Source organism: Erinaceus europaeus, chromosome 7, assembly GCF_950295315.1.
Source record: "Erinaceus europaeus chromosome 7, mEriEur2.1, whole genome shotgun sequence".
Taxonomy (NCBI): Eukaryota; Metazoa; Chordata; class Mammalia; order Eulipotyphla; family Erinaceidae; genus Erinaceus; species Erinaceus europaeus.
Window position 1 is genome coordinate 10,473,944 of NC_080168.1, and position 14,339 is coordinate 10,488,282.

The following is a 14,339-nucleotide window of genomic DNA, read 5'->3' on the forward strand; positions in this document are numbered from 1 at the left end:
TTATCAGTTAGTGAGCTCATTTAGGAAGAAGCTATTCTTTCTTTTCTTCCTAAATGACTGGGGGCTTGATGGCAGCTGAGGCTTGTACAACTCAGTAATGGACTCAGCACTGACAACCCTTCATTCAGTGAAAGGAAGAGAAGGGGAGAAGAGGGAGAGGGGAAGTCAGTGGGACTCTTTAAAATCCTCTACTCATTATGTGTATTCTTTTTTTTTCTTCCAATTTTTATTTGACAGGACAGAGAGACTGGGAGGGGAGATAGAGAAGGAGAGAGAAAGAGAGACACCTGCAGACCTGTTTCACCGCTTGTGAAGCATCCACACTTCAGGTGGGGCTCAAACCCAGGTCCTTCTGCATGGTGATATGTGCGATTAACCAAGTGCACCACAAGCCGTTTGATTAATGACTCCTCATTCCACCCTGCCCCCCTTAACCAATCACAATCATCATTTTATTTTGTTTACCTCTGAGCTTGGCGATCTTAGGTACCTTAGAAAAGGAGAGTCATGTAACCTCAAGGAACTAAGTCATGCAGTGGGGTTATTTTAAACAAAAGTAATGGCTTGAGTCATTAAGACTTACACAGATACTATAAATTCAAGATGCAAAACCATGTGAGAAAAAAATGTGTTGATGCCCAGGAGGTGGTACAGTAGATAGTGTTGGACTTTTAAGCACAAATTAAAGTGATTCTCAGATTTGGAAGGATTGGAGGAAGGGAATATGGAAGAGGGAGAGAAGGAAGGAAGGAGGAAGTTCTCTAAAGATTATAAAGGGAAAAAAAGAAGTTCCCTCCAGTCACTCACAAATTGCCAACCCTCTTATCCAGTAAATTATCTATGTGTGCTCTGTTTATCCCTTTGTTTACTTGAGTATCTTGATAGTCCTGTGCTTGAGGAAAGGGGTGGCTAATGAGGGAAAGAGGAATTCCTAATTCACACTTTCACTGAGACTACCACTCACGACATTTCCATCTGGACTTTTCTCCCATCCCCTTAGCTCATGATGGCATATTAACAAGCTCAGTGTCATCCAGTATGACAAACACCTCTAGGGAGAAAGTCAAATCCAGGCTTCACTCTATTTCTGGGTTATTGCCTTCACTTATCTTTTGGTCTTATTAACATGCCAACTCATTGATTTATTTATATAGAAATTAGGTGTTATAACTATTACAAAAGGACTTTTGCTGCTGTGTGACATGTAAGGAACGGACTGTTGGGTGACTGGAGAAAGGTTTAAACAATTCAAGGTTTTATTAGGGGAATACGAGGGCAAAAGGCAAATATCTAGGTACTGAAAAATAAGCAATTATCATCAGGGGTTAAGAATATGCTAGGTCCATAAAGTCCGTGAATAGCTGTCGAAAGTACAGTCCCATGAGATAAACAATTACCAGCTGAGGTATAGGTTGCTCATGGCAATAGGAAAGTCTTAGAGTTTACCAGTTAGCTGTGTCACACATGTTCAGGTCCCAGGAGAAGTAGCCATGGCAGAACCTTGCTCGAACAACCTCAGCCAAGATGCATCTGACCAGGAGAAGAAGCAGCAGCCAAAAAGAGTGGACTTCCGGCTGGCTGTGCTTTTCAGTCCACCCACAATGCCTTGTACACCGGCAAAGACCAGGCCAACCCACCATCCACCGTGCACCTGCACAGATCACTGCATTCTCTGTCGCCAAGGCAGTGACTTCCTGTTGTCACTATACTGCATCGCAACAACTGGGGACTTACTGCATGTATAATATTACTGTTCCTGTAATATAATTTCTTTCATTTTAATTTTTAAATTTATTTTAGATAGAGACAGAGAAAGAAAATGACACAGAAAGACTGAGAAGAATCACAGCACTACTCCATCACCTCCCCCATGGGCAGGGGACCTGGTGTTTAGATTTAAATGTCATGGGAATTGGCAACAGACTTAGAAGGCCTCATTGGGGTTGGTGTCCAGACACAAAAGGACCACAGCTCTGGCAGTAGGTCTATATACTGGCTCCCTGGCAGGAAACTAGGCTAAGGTGCTAAGGGGTAAGGCACACAGGGACAACTCATGACCAGAAAGGGTCTTCTGATATGCGTTTGAAGAGAGAGAAGGATCAGGTTGAGTTCTGCTAGCCAGTGTACAGACAGAGCAGGGACATATGCTCTTCTTGAAATGGTCTTCCAATTGCAGACAGGTGGTCAACTAAACCCAGTAGTCAGGGATGGCTAGAGCAAGTGCACTGGCTGAATTCTCTGACCAGGGATGGATGGCTGTTTGTGTGAACAGCTGAGATGGGCCAATAGTTACAGTCCAGCAGGTGCTCTGAGTGCTTTTACACAAGATCCACTTGAGGTATTTGCATCCAAGGGAAAGTTTGAATTGAGCACTTGACTGTTTTAGTTCCCTGGGTTCTGGCAACTAGGAGTGCAGAGGACAATCCCATCTTTACTATGTCTCAGCAACTTCTGATAATGGTACAACTAAAAGACCTCCTGCACTTTCTTCCCTCTTCTGAGTCTTTTCATTCCTTTTCATTCTCTCTTTTATGTCTTCTGCCTCAGGCCTCCATGCTACCAGTTTCTCCCTATAATGGACCCTGTGGAATTTTCATATGCCCAAAGTCAAAATTGTCTGCCTAAGAATTTTTAGGCATTGTCATCATTTTCATGGTTCAAATCACCTTAGTGAGATATGGATGATTTTGACATGATTAGAATTTTGAAAAATTTCATCGCAGTACCTTTGGCTCACCTGTATGTTAGCTGTTGGGCTCAGTCAAAATTAGTAGTCTAGTCGTAGGTCCCTTGGAATATGCCAAAAATAGACCTACTAGCTTTTTCCAAAATGGAGATCCCAGATATAATTTACTATATTTTTTCCTTTGGTTTCTTGATTATTAAATAATTTGTTCTGCTTTATGTCTTAATGTTTTTTCAGCCACCAAGTTGCAGATGCTACCATGATGCCAAACTGACTTCACTGGGTAGATGACCTCACCAATGTGTCCTGGAACCCACCTCTTCAGAGCCCTACCCTACTAAGGAAAAATACAAACAGACTGGGGTTATGGATCGACCTGCAAGCACCCATGTCCAGCAGAGAAACAATTACAGAAGACAGACCTTCTACATTCTGCACCCCATAATGACCCTGGGTCCACACTCTCAGAGGGATAAAGAATAGGGAAGCTTCTAATGGAGGGGATGGAATACAGAACTCTGGTGGTGGGAATTGTGTGTAATTGTATCTCTTTTATCCTATGGTCTTGTTGATCATTATTAAATCAGTAAAAATAATTTTTAAAATGTCATCAGTTTACATTGTAAGGCAACCCATAGTCTTACCCAGAAAGCCCTAATGTTCCCCTCAGCTAGACTCTGTAGATTGGTTACTTATTGACTAAATACCCCTAATTGACCTCTCATGCTTTATTGCTCACAGAACTCACAAATATAACTCCCTCTTCTTTGTTTTGTTTCTGTCCATTTGAAATGAAAATGATTTCAGGTGTCCATGGCTAGTGATATAGCACTTCATTATCATTTGGTTAAAATTTTCTATAAATACTTAGTTTGATCCCAGTCAAGAAGCAGTCTCTTCCCAATATGCTGGGATATAAACGCTAGAGCACACGTTATCTTTACTCGGGAACATAGACTCATCATAAGTCATGCGCTCCTTACAATAACACAGACGTCATTAGCAGCCAATTAACAGCCTTTTAAATGACATTTCTCAGTGAATAACAAAATTGGAGCCAAAGAACATGATTAACTAACTAGCACTCCAGCTCTTAACTTTAATCTCAGCTGTACTGAGTTCCAAAACCTAATGATTTCCCTTTGATGACTTATAATTGATCAACTTCTATGGAAAGTAGAATATTAAAATGTAATAGTAAAATACACATTGAGTTCCCCATCTTTCTAGTCTGCACAGAACAGTCATTTTCTATAAAATTCTCTTAAGTACATTTCAATGTTTTGCCATAATCAGGTAGCTATTATTGATATACCAGTGTTACTAAGGAGAAATAAATGTTTTATTTCAATAACTTTTATAATGTTTGTTTTCTCCCAGAGTTTTTCCTAAGGTTTAGGACCTTCACGATAACTCCACCACTCCAGGTAGCTATTTTCTTTTCTTTTTATTTTTCTCTTTCTTTTCTGTTCTTTTTTCTTTTTCCTGATAGAGACAGAGAGAAATAAAGACACACAAAGAGAAAATCCTGCAGTGCTGCTCTACTCTCATTAAGTCCCCCCTGCTGGTTGAAATCGGATCCATGAGACAATAACAAGTGAGAATTACCAGTGTGAAGACACCCAGCATGTTTCTCTATAACCTCATATCATGGCTAACTTGTTGGCAATGGAAAATATAATGTTTACTATATCTGTAGGGACAGGGCTTTTTTTTTTTTTTTTTTTTTACTCTACGTGACAACTTGTGAGTTCATGGAAATGACCTGGAGTTATACCTCTGCTCTCCACTAATAGTCATTAAAACACCTTGTTGATTAAAGAGAGAGAGAGAGAACAATTTGATGTCTCAAACATGTTATTTCCTAGAGTTAATGATATAGTAATCACCTAATGCAGTGGTTTTACTAATGAGAATAGTGAAGAATCTGGGAGGTAACTCAGTCAACTAGAGCAGGATATTGAGAAATTTAATTTGTGCCATTCAATTCATGTTCCCACCATTTGAAATGCCCTTTAAAGTTGCTTTGAAGTTGTTGTATAATTAGGATTTCTGTATATTAGTCACACTTTGAATCAACATTAATGGAAATTTTAAGTGCAAAATAATCTACGTTGACTGGTTTTACCTTTATATATACTGCTCCTGAAGGCTATTTTCCCACTTTTGCTGCCCTTGTTGTTTATCATTATTGTTGTTGCCATTATTGCTGTTGTTGTTGGATAGGACAGAGAGCAATCCAGAGAGGAGGGGAAGACAGAGGAGAAGAGAAAGATAAACACCTGCAGACCTGCTTCACAAGAGGTTGCTTGTGAAGCAACCTCTCTGCAGGTGGGGAACCTGGGGCTCCAACCGGGATCTTTATGCCTGTCCTTGCACTTTGCGCCATGTGCACTTAACCTGCTGTGCTGCCGCTACCCTCCCCTTTAAAATTTATTCATGTATTGTTGTTACTTGTTGTTTGTAGCTATTGGACTGAGATATAATTCAATTTCCTTAACCTGGCGCTACTGCCAGGCCCCCTGGTTTTACCTTTTACATTTTCTTGCCTCTTAAATATTTCCCTGTATACTTTTCAGTCTCACAAATCATAAATTTAATTTGTGAAATCTCATGTACACAAAAATTAATCATAATCCTTACACACTAAAAAATTTGCATTGAAAAAGATATGTATACTTTCAATATTGTAGTCAATATCCTGGGATTCATAATCAAGTAGGAAGCAAATGATCACCTCATAAGAGGGAGGTGTACCTTCTCATTACACTACCTACTTCCCCAAGATAAGTCAACTGAATCCTATGAGCTTTCTTTTCTCTATCCCTCCCTTCTTCATTCTCAACCTCCCTTTTCTTCTTCATAGTTACATTTATAAGATGTTCTTTTTTTTTTCCTGCTCCTGGAGGCCATTTTCCCCATTTTGTTGCCTTCATTATTGTCCTTGTTCTTGGATAGGACAGAGAGAAGTAGAGAGAGGAGGGAAAGACAGAGAGAGGGAGAGAAAGACACCTGCAGACTTGATTCCTGCTTGTGAAGTGACCCCCAAGTGGTGGGGAGGCAGGGGCTGGACCAGTAGTCCTTACCAGAATCTTTGCACTTTGCACTGTGTGCACTTAACCTGCTACACTACTACCCTCCCCCTTAAAATTTTCTTCATGTATTGTTGTCATTTGTTGTTTTTAAATATTGGACTGAGATGTAATTCAATTTCCACATAACATACTAATACAAAATATACAATTTTATAGCTTTTAGAAGGTCATGGACTTGGGCATTCAAAACTATAAGCAATTTTTGAATATTATATTATTTCAAAATGAATCTAGATAATTAAGCTGTCACATCCTAAGTCCTCTATCTACTTTACCCGCCTTAGTCCTAGGAAAACAGCAGTCCACTTTCTGTCTCTATACACTGACCCTTTCCGAGAATTTCATGTAAATTCAACCAATGATAGATAATTCTTTATAAAGGAGTGGTATCTCACCATATGAACAGGTCATTATCCATGTGTATTGGGAGGAATTGACCCACGGTTTGTTTCCCCAACATTGAAAAGTTCCTCACATGTAATCTCAACAAAGAATTGAGGAGAGAACATAATTTTCAGGAATTTTAAACTCTATTCAGGAAAACTGAGAAAATTTACATGTTAGGCAGAGAGAGAGAAAGAGAGAGACAGACCCCTTACTCAACATCTTGTTGGAGTTCCACTTAGGCAAAGATAGAAGAGAGAAGGACAGAAAGGGAGAGAAGTCCCTGAGAGCTCTCTTATTTACATATTGATGGGGCACTCACCTAGAGAGAGGGAGAGGGAAAAAGAGAGGTAGAGGGAAAAGGAGAGGGAAAGGAAAGAGAGAGGGAGAGTCTGAAAAGCAGCTTACTACATGGTGACCTAGGCAAAGAAAAAGAGAGAAACCATGCCCACCGGTTTGGCTTATAACACCCAAGCCCTGCCTCCACCTTTCCAAGCCACACCTGTTGCCACTCCCATTTGCTGAGCAGCAGTTTCCTTTATCCAGTCACACAGGTGTGTCTGGGGAACATGTGTTCCAGCCTGGCACCCCCTCCAGGTACTTCCTGTTGCTCAACACTTCTGTGATTTCATGGGTATTAAACTGCCCCAGTTTTTGTGCTATCATGTATTCTGTGACTATTCATAGTTATACATACTTTGGTATTTATAAGTAGAATTGTTGTGACCACATAGTAACTATATCTCTGGTAGTTTCAGAAACCACCACAATGATTTCTAAAGTGGCTGCACCATTTTATAGCTCTCAACAAGAAGCATAACATTTTCAAGAAGAGAGTGAAAGAGGAAAGCAAGAAGGATGAAAGTAAGGTGGAAGGGAGGTAGAAAGAAAAGAAGAAAGTTACATAAGAAGGGATATATGTTACATTTTATTTATGTGGTTAGAAATTTGTTTGTAGTTCTTTATGCTATGGGGCAAAATTTGTCTTCCTTTTATTATTATAAAAAAAAATCCTTCATGTTTGGTGCTCAAAATGAAAATATATATAATGTCTCATTAAATAGGAAAGTGAAGTACTTCTTGTGCCACGTCATTAAGCATCCTAATGGTGATAGAATGTAGAGCACTTCCACTTTACAATCCATCCATATCTTGTACAATGCAGGCTTTGTAAAAACCAAAGCAAAAGAATAATCTCTCCATCTGCAACTCAGAGCTCTAAATTCAAGTTGTTATAACCTCAAAGTATCTCTCTTCACACAAATACCATTTGAAAATTAAAATTAAAATAGCCTACATACTTTTAAGAGTGTAGTAAAAATGAAATAAAAGTAGTAAGACGGGCAGGGTAGATAGCATAATGGTTAAACAGACTCTCATGCCTGAGGCTTCAAAGGCCCAGGTTCAATCCCCTGCACCACCGTAAGCCAGAGCTGAGCAATGCTCTGGTTAAAAAAAAAGTAATAAGAAAAGTCCACTATACATTTGAATTGCTATTCACAACCACCTTATATGTAACAAAACAGAGATGAATCTGTTGTGGGGGAGGGAGCAGCTAACTGGGATGGTTCCCCAGTTCCCGCTTCTGGGGTTCTAGAATGACTCCTACATGGAAGAATCATAAGAGAGACTGTCATGTTTCAGGGATGTCAGGCTAGTGTTGAGAGAGAGAGAGAGAGAGAGAGAGGTGACCCAGGAACCAAGCTTGTGGTGGCAGGACAATTCAAATCTTTATTCATTGGAATGCCCCAGAGTTGGGTGGGAGCACACCTGGTTAAGCCACGTGGTGCAAACCGCAATGGCCAGCATCCACCTCCTGGTCCGCACACCCACCCTCCTCTAGCTCAGGACACGGAAGAGACAAGACTGAAACAGAAGTGGCTTGACAATACCATACATGGTTAGGAAAGGGGTGGAGAAAGGCAAAGGGTGCAGGGAATGGTATGTACCTCCCCAGCAACTGCTGCTAGGGGTTCAACTGGTAGGATTAGCAATACCCTGTGGGGAATTAGGAAGGAGACCTTTAGTCATCTGTAATACTAAACAGAATATTGGTATGTAGATAATAAAAGTACAAGCCATAGTACCAGGGAATACAGGGTGCTTTGTGAGGCTCCTCACAATTGCCCAATATCTCCCCCTTTCTTTCTATCTAATGGCCATAGTATCAGGAATGCAGGGTGCTTTGTGAGGCAGGGAGTCTGATAAGATGGGGCAAACCTTTGGGGTTACACCTCTCCCTCCTTGCTCAACCTCTCAGTAGAGAGAGAGACTGAAAGGATAGACACACTCCTCAGGTCAAGCCCTGCCAGGCTCTACCACATCCTCACAATTTCCCGACACAGGGAGATGAGCATTTATTGGGAGTAAGTAAGGACAGAAAAGGAGAAGACTGTGCAATCCATGTAGATGGGTAGACTCCAGAAAGAGAAAGAGGGTAGGGTTGGAGCTTCATGCTCTTCTTAGTTTTATAGTCCCTTCTGGAAAAGGGTAGAGCCTTCAGGGAACATATTTCAGCCTTTGTCTTCAGATACTCACATTTGCCTTCCTCTGCATTTTATGGCCTTTGCACTCAGAGAAGAAGGGAGTGCTAGCTCCAGATATGCAGATACACAGACACTTCTGGCCCCTGCCTCTAGCTCATTCTTCTGGATACCTGCAGGGTGCTGTGAGAGGGGTGCTGCTTTCCCTAAACTGATCCCCCCACCAAACACATGTTTTTGTCTTATTGGCACTTTTAGCTCAGTTCTGTATAGGATAGGTCTGTATATGCTCAGCACAGCCTTTAAAATCCAGATGGTAGAATCACAGCATACATACTGCTTTCTAAATGTGTATATTTGGTGATCATTCTATTGAGTGATGATCCCTATCTCTGCTAATCAATGAAGGGCTAGGAAGAATATGCAGTGTAAGACACAGGATTTGAATATCTTGGGTCCCAGATCCTATTCCTATTATCGTCAATAGTCGGAGTTGAGTGATATTCTTGATATAAACATTTAATCACTGTAAGATTTTGTACATTCTTTATAAAATACCTGTCAGAAGCCCTTAGGAATATAACTAATATATGCCTACTAGCTATCTACAAAACAGAGACCACCACCATCACCACCCCCCAACTCTTCGTCTGCACTACTCTAGCCTTTAGTTTCATGATTAGTCAACAACTTGTTTGGCTTTATATGTTAACTCTCTTTTCAGCCACCAGATTCCAGATGCTATCATGATGCCAACCAGACTTACCTGGACAGACAACCCCACCAATGTGTCCTGGAACTCTGATTCCCCAGAATTCCACCCCACTAGGGAAAGAGAGAGGCAGGCTAGGAGTATGGATTGACCTGTCAATGCCCATGTTCAACAGGGAATCAATTACAGAAGCCAGACCTTCCACCTTCTGCATCCCACAATGACCTTGGGTCCATACTCCCAGAGTGATAAAGAATAGGAAAGCTATCAGGGGAGGGGATGGGATACAGAATTCTGGTGGTGGGAATGGTGTGGAGTTGTACCCCTCTTATCCTATGGTTTTGTCAATGTTTCCTTTTTATAAATAAACAAAAAAAAAGAAAAAAATACCTGTCAATATGGACACACTACACATTTACAGTGGCTTTTAAGGCTGGAAGAATAGCTCACTTGGATAGTGTGCTGCTTTGCAATGTGTTCAGTCCAGGTTCTAACCCAGCCCCTATCAAACTGAAGGCAGCTTCTGTGCTATGGTCTTTCATCTTCTCTCTCTCTCTCTGTCTCCCAAAATATTTTCATTAAAAATTTAAATTTTGACATGTTTATATTACTAACATTGAGCACATTCTATTTATACATAATAAGCATATCTAAACAATAAATGCTTTGTTTATTTTAATACAACCTGGAGTTAAAAAAAGAGAGAGGGAGTCAGGCAGTAGCGCAGCTGGTTAAGCGCACATGGCCCAAAGCACAAGGACTGGAGTAAGGGTCCCGGTTCAAGCCCCCGGCTCCCCACCTGTAGGGGAGTTGCTTCACAGGCAGTGAAGCAGGTCTGCAGGTGTCTAGCTTTTTCTCTCCCTCTCTGCCTTCCCCTCCTCTCTCCATTTCTCTCTGTCCTATCCAACAACAACGAAGTCAGTAACAGAAATAATAACTACAACAATAAAACAACAAGGACAACAAAAGGGAATACATAAATAAGTATTTAAAAATAGAGACAATCCAATATATTGATATTCTAGTACTTTAGGTAACAAAGACAGAACTTCACACATGACCCATAGAATGAGAATCTATAAATTCATAATGAAATGAATTCAAAAGCACTGAAACACATAGTGTTTCCTGAAGGTAAAATAATATTTACATAATGATTCAGTCAACTTCTTTGATGTGAACATCCCCAATGAAAAGATTCCATGCCATCTACATGATTTCAAACTATGTGGTAAATCTAAAAGGCTATCTCCATCTCCCTCTCTCTTCTCTGAAAAAAAAAAAGTCCAATGTGTTAACGTAAAAAATTACATTTTGTATTTCAGTAAGATATATTAAACTTCTTAAAGTTGATGTAATTACCATTGAATACTTAATATGTGCATGTGAAAGCATGTTTAGTTTTCAAATATGACTAACTTTTTTATTGGATAGAGACAGAGAGAAATTGAAAGGGTAGCGGGAGATAGAGAAGGAAAGAGACAGAGAGACACCTGCAGCCCTGCTTCACCACTTATGAAGATTTCCCCCTGCAGGTGGGGACCAGAGGCTTGAACCCGGGTCTTTGTGCACTGTGATGCATGCACTTAACTAGATGTGCTACTGCCTGACCCCCTCAGATACCAATTTATTTATTTATTTATTTATTTATTTTTAATATTTATTTTATTTATTTATTCCCTTCTGTTGCCCTTGTTGTTTTATTGTTGTAGTTATTATTGCTGTTGTCGTTGTTGGATAGGACAGAGAGAAATGGAGAGAGGAGGGGAAGACAGAGAGGAGGAGAGAAAGATAGACACCTGCAGACCTGCTTCACCGCCTGTGAAGCGACTCCCCTGCGGGTGGGGAGCCGGGGTTCGAACCGGGATCCTTTTGCCAGTCCTTGTGCTTTGCGCCACCTGCGCTTAACCCGCTGCGCTACAGCCCGACTCCCCCTCAGATACCAATTTAATCAATACATGAAGCATATTTACCTGGGCACATCAATTATATTGCTCAGGTATATTTCACCAGAAGTAAGTAGTGATGTGGAATCAATCTGTGGAACAGTTGTCTACTTTAAGAGTTCTGAAACAGAGAATAATCAGTAGGTTGTTTTTTGTGTGGTTTTATAATCAACTCCTAATTAGTAATAATAATAATTAATTAATAATGAGGCTCTTATTTTGAATTTTCAGTACAGAAATGCAAGTAATAATATTAAATTGTAATTAGATTCATCATACTTCCCTATTGGTATATTTGCACTGATTTAAGTAAAGTCCACATAGTTTTGATAAATTACACTAGTCGTTAGGAATCTGCCAAGGAAAAGACTCCTCTGAAGAAAGGACATTAGCGTTCTCTCCCCTGCCCCCTGCAAGTAGCCTGGAAGAGGAAGCAGAATCACCGAGATGTCTGAATCTTGTACTAGTATTTCCCCCTTCCACCTAGCTGAAGCCATAAAATGCAAAATAATGCAAATGTGTGCAGCTGGAGACAAATACTGAAGGGAATCCTCAGAGAGCTGCTTCTGAGTCCCCTAAATCCACTATAAGTTGTTGGTGTGAGTTTAGAACCTTACTAGCAGAGCTTAAAGAGGATATCTGTGCCCTTTATCCTGTCACCTCTTTGCATCCCCACAGCATTATGAGCACTGTAATGTCGGGAGTGACTTATCAAATTGCCCAAGTGAGTATAAATTTTGTTCCAATCTCCACTGAGACTATCTTGAGGGTCCTCTTTTTCCTTTTTCTGTTGACTTACACTAATCCTATGACTAAGGTAATTAATTTGCAGTTCTTATAGAACACTATGGGCCAGTGCATGCAAAGATAACTAAATATATTTGAACAAGCATTTTCTCTCTTAGGTAAAATTCCAATTTTTGAGTTCTATTTTATTCCTTCTATATCTTCTACATTGCCTTTTCTTGTCTTTCTTTCTTTCTTTTTTTTTTTTTTTTCATCATTGGGGCTTCAGACTTCCAAGTCACAATTTCAGGGAAAAAGAAACAAGTCATACCATAGCAGTAAAGATCTGCACAGTATGTTGCAGTATGCCCATGTAGTATACTGTGGGTTTTAGTCCAGGTAAACTAACTTTCCTACTGTTACATTGCTTTTAAAAAAACTAAAGGATGATTTTTTCCACTTCTGAAAAAACAGTGAGCTACTTAGTTTACATAATCTTCAGTACTCTTTACTCTTGCTATTTCTTTTATTTTTATTGGCTTTGTGAACTTCAACACCCTTAGATATCTGCCAGAAACATTAGTTCTTTAAAAAAAAATGTGCTACTTTCCAACACTGGGAAAAACATTGACTGTTTGAGCAAGCTAGTCTGCAGGTCTGAAAACTATCATTTCCAACCTATAAACCAGCAAAAGCAGTGGAGGGTGATTTGCATGAGAGGAGCCAGCCTTCTGGCCTAGAAACAGGTGCTTCCAATCCCACCTGGTCACCTGAAAGGCAGTGAGTGATTCAACTGAGAGAAGCCCTCCTAGCAACACCCTGGGAAAATGGCCTCTTTGCAAAAGAGAATTGAAAAAAGGACCTGCAATCTTGGAAAAGGATACTTTGGAGAGAAAGAATCCTCTGATGACCTGGAATCTGGAACCTGGAACCCACTAGTCTCCACATCTGAAAACAATGTAGTTATTTGCATGAAGACTGAATGAACTTTGCCTGACCCTCTAGACTAGTAGCAGAGATCGCAAAACTTTTAAAAGTGGCTCAAGAAAAGGACTTGGGGGTGGGAGTGAGGGGGCAGATTTAGGGAATCACTCAACACTCAAATTGTGCAGTGTTTCTTATTTGTTTTATATAATAAAGCATATATATACATATACATATACATATACATATACATATACATATACATATACATATACATATACATATACATATACATATACATATACATATATATATATTGCTAGTTCAAATGATGCTACAAGGCTCTTAATGGACATAAGCAGACAAACCCAGAAGTGTTTCTGTTTTGACCCTGTTTCAATTGTACTAGAGTTTCAAAAGAATATTGACCTTTGTCCTCTTTCATTAAGAAACCGGCAGCCTAATGTGAAGATAGGATATCGACAAAACATAAAAGATAAATAGCTCTAAAGGAATTGAAGACAATAGACAAAATATATCGACAAAACATAAAAGATAAATAGCTCTAAAGGAATTGAAGACAATAGAGAAGATATCAGCAGAGCTTCATGAATGGTACCCACAGTCCCTTCTAATTGGATCCATTTTGGTAATTTGGATCAAAAGGAATTTATCTAAAGTGCATAATCTGCTCTTCCACAAAAAATGCCTGTGACCTTTTCTATTAAAGTGATTCTCTAGATACTTCTTAGGGTGCTTAAAACTCTGTGGAGAAGCTATTGAAAACTGTTACAGGGAAGAGCCAGAATGTTTCCACTTGACAAGTATTGTTTCACTTGGGGCCAGGAGGCGGTGCTCCTGGTTAAGCACACATGTGGTAAGTATTGTTTCACTCAATTGTAGAGTATTCCTAATCAGATACATTCGCTGGTTGGGGGGAAATGTGAAAACCCCCTCAAGATAAGTGCATGTGTTTTAGATACAAAAGACTTCAGACAGTAAATACAGCTTAAAAACTGTGTTGAGTTAAACCCCAAATTGTCTTTATGTTGATTCCCAATAGTAGTGGAAAAAGGGAAGGATGTGAGACATTGTAATGAAGTCAACAAGGCATTTAGCAAAATTTGTCATTTTCTTTAACTAATTATTTGGGGGAAATAGGCTGGAGAGAAGTTGAGGAAGGTGAATTTGTAGCTGGTGGAATAATCACTATCAGAGATATTAGGAATCTATCTTTAAAAACTAATCTCTTGGAAGTCGGGCGGTAGCGCAGGGGGTCAAGCTCAAAATGCAAGGACCCGCTTCACAGGCAGTGAAGAAGGTCTGCAGGTGTCTATCTTCCTCTCCCCCTCTGTCTTCCCCTCCTCTCTCCATTTCTCTCTG

General features: G+C 39.9%; 1 pseudogene; it reads left to right on the top strand.

Moving 5' to 3' along the window:
- Nucleotides 1-1,490: 1,490 nt before the first annotated feature.
- Nucleotides 1,491-14,339, top strand: part of LOC103110922 (large ribosomal subunit protein uL1-like) — a 30,987-nt pseudogene continuing 18,138 nt past the window's right edge.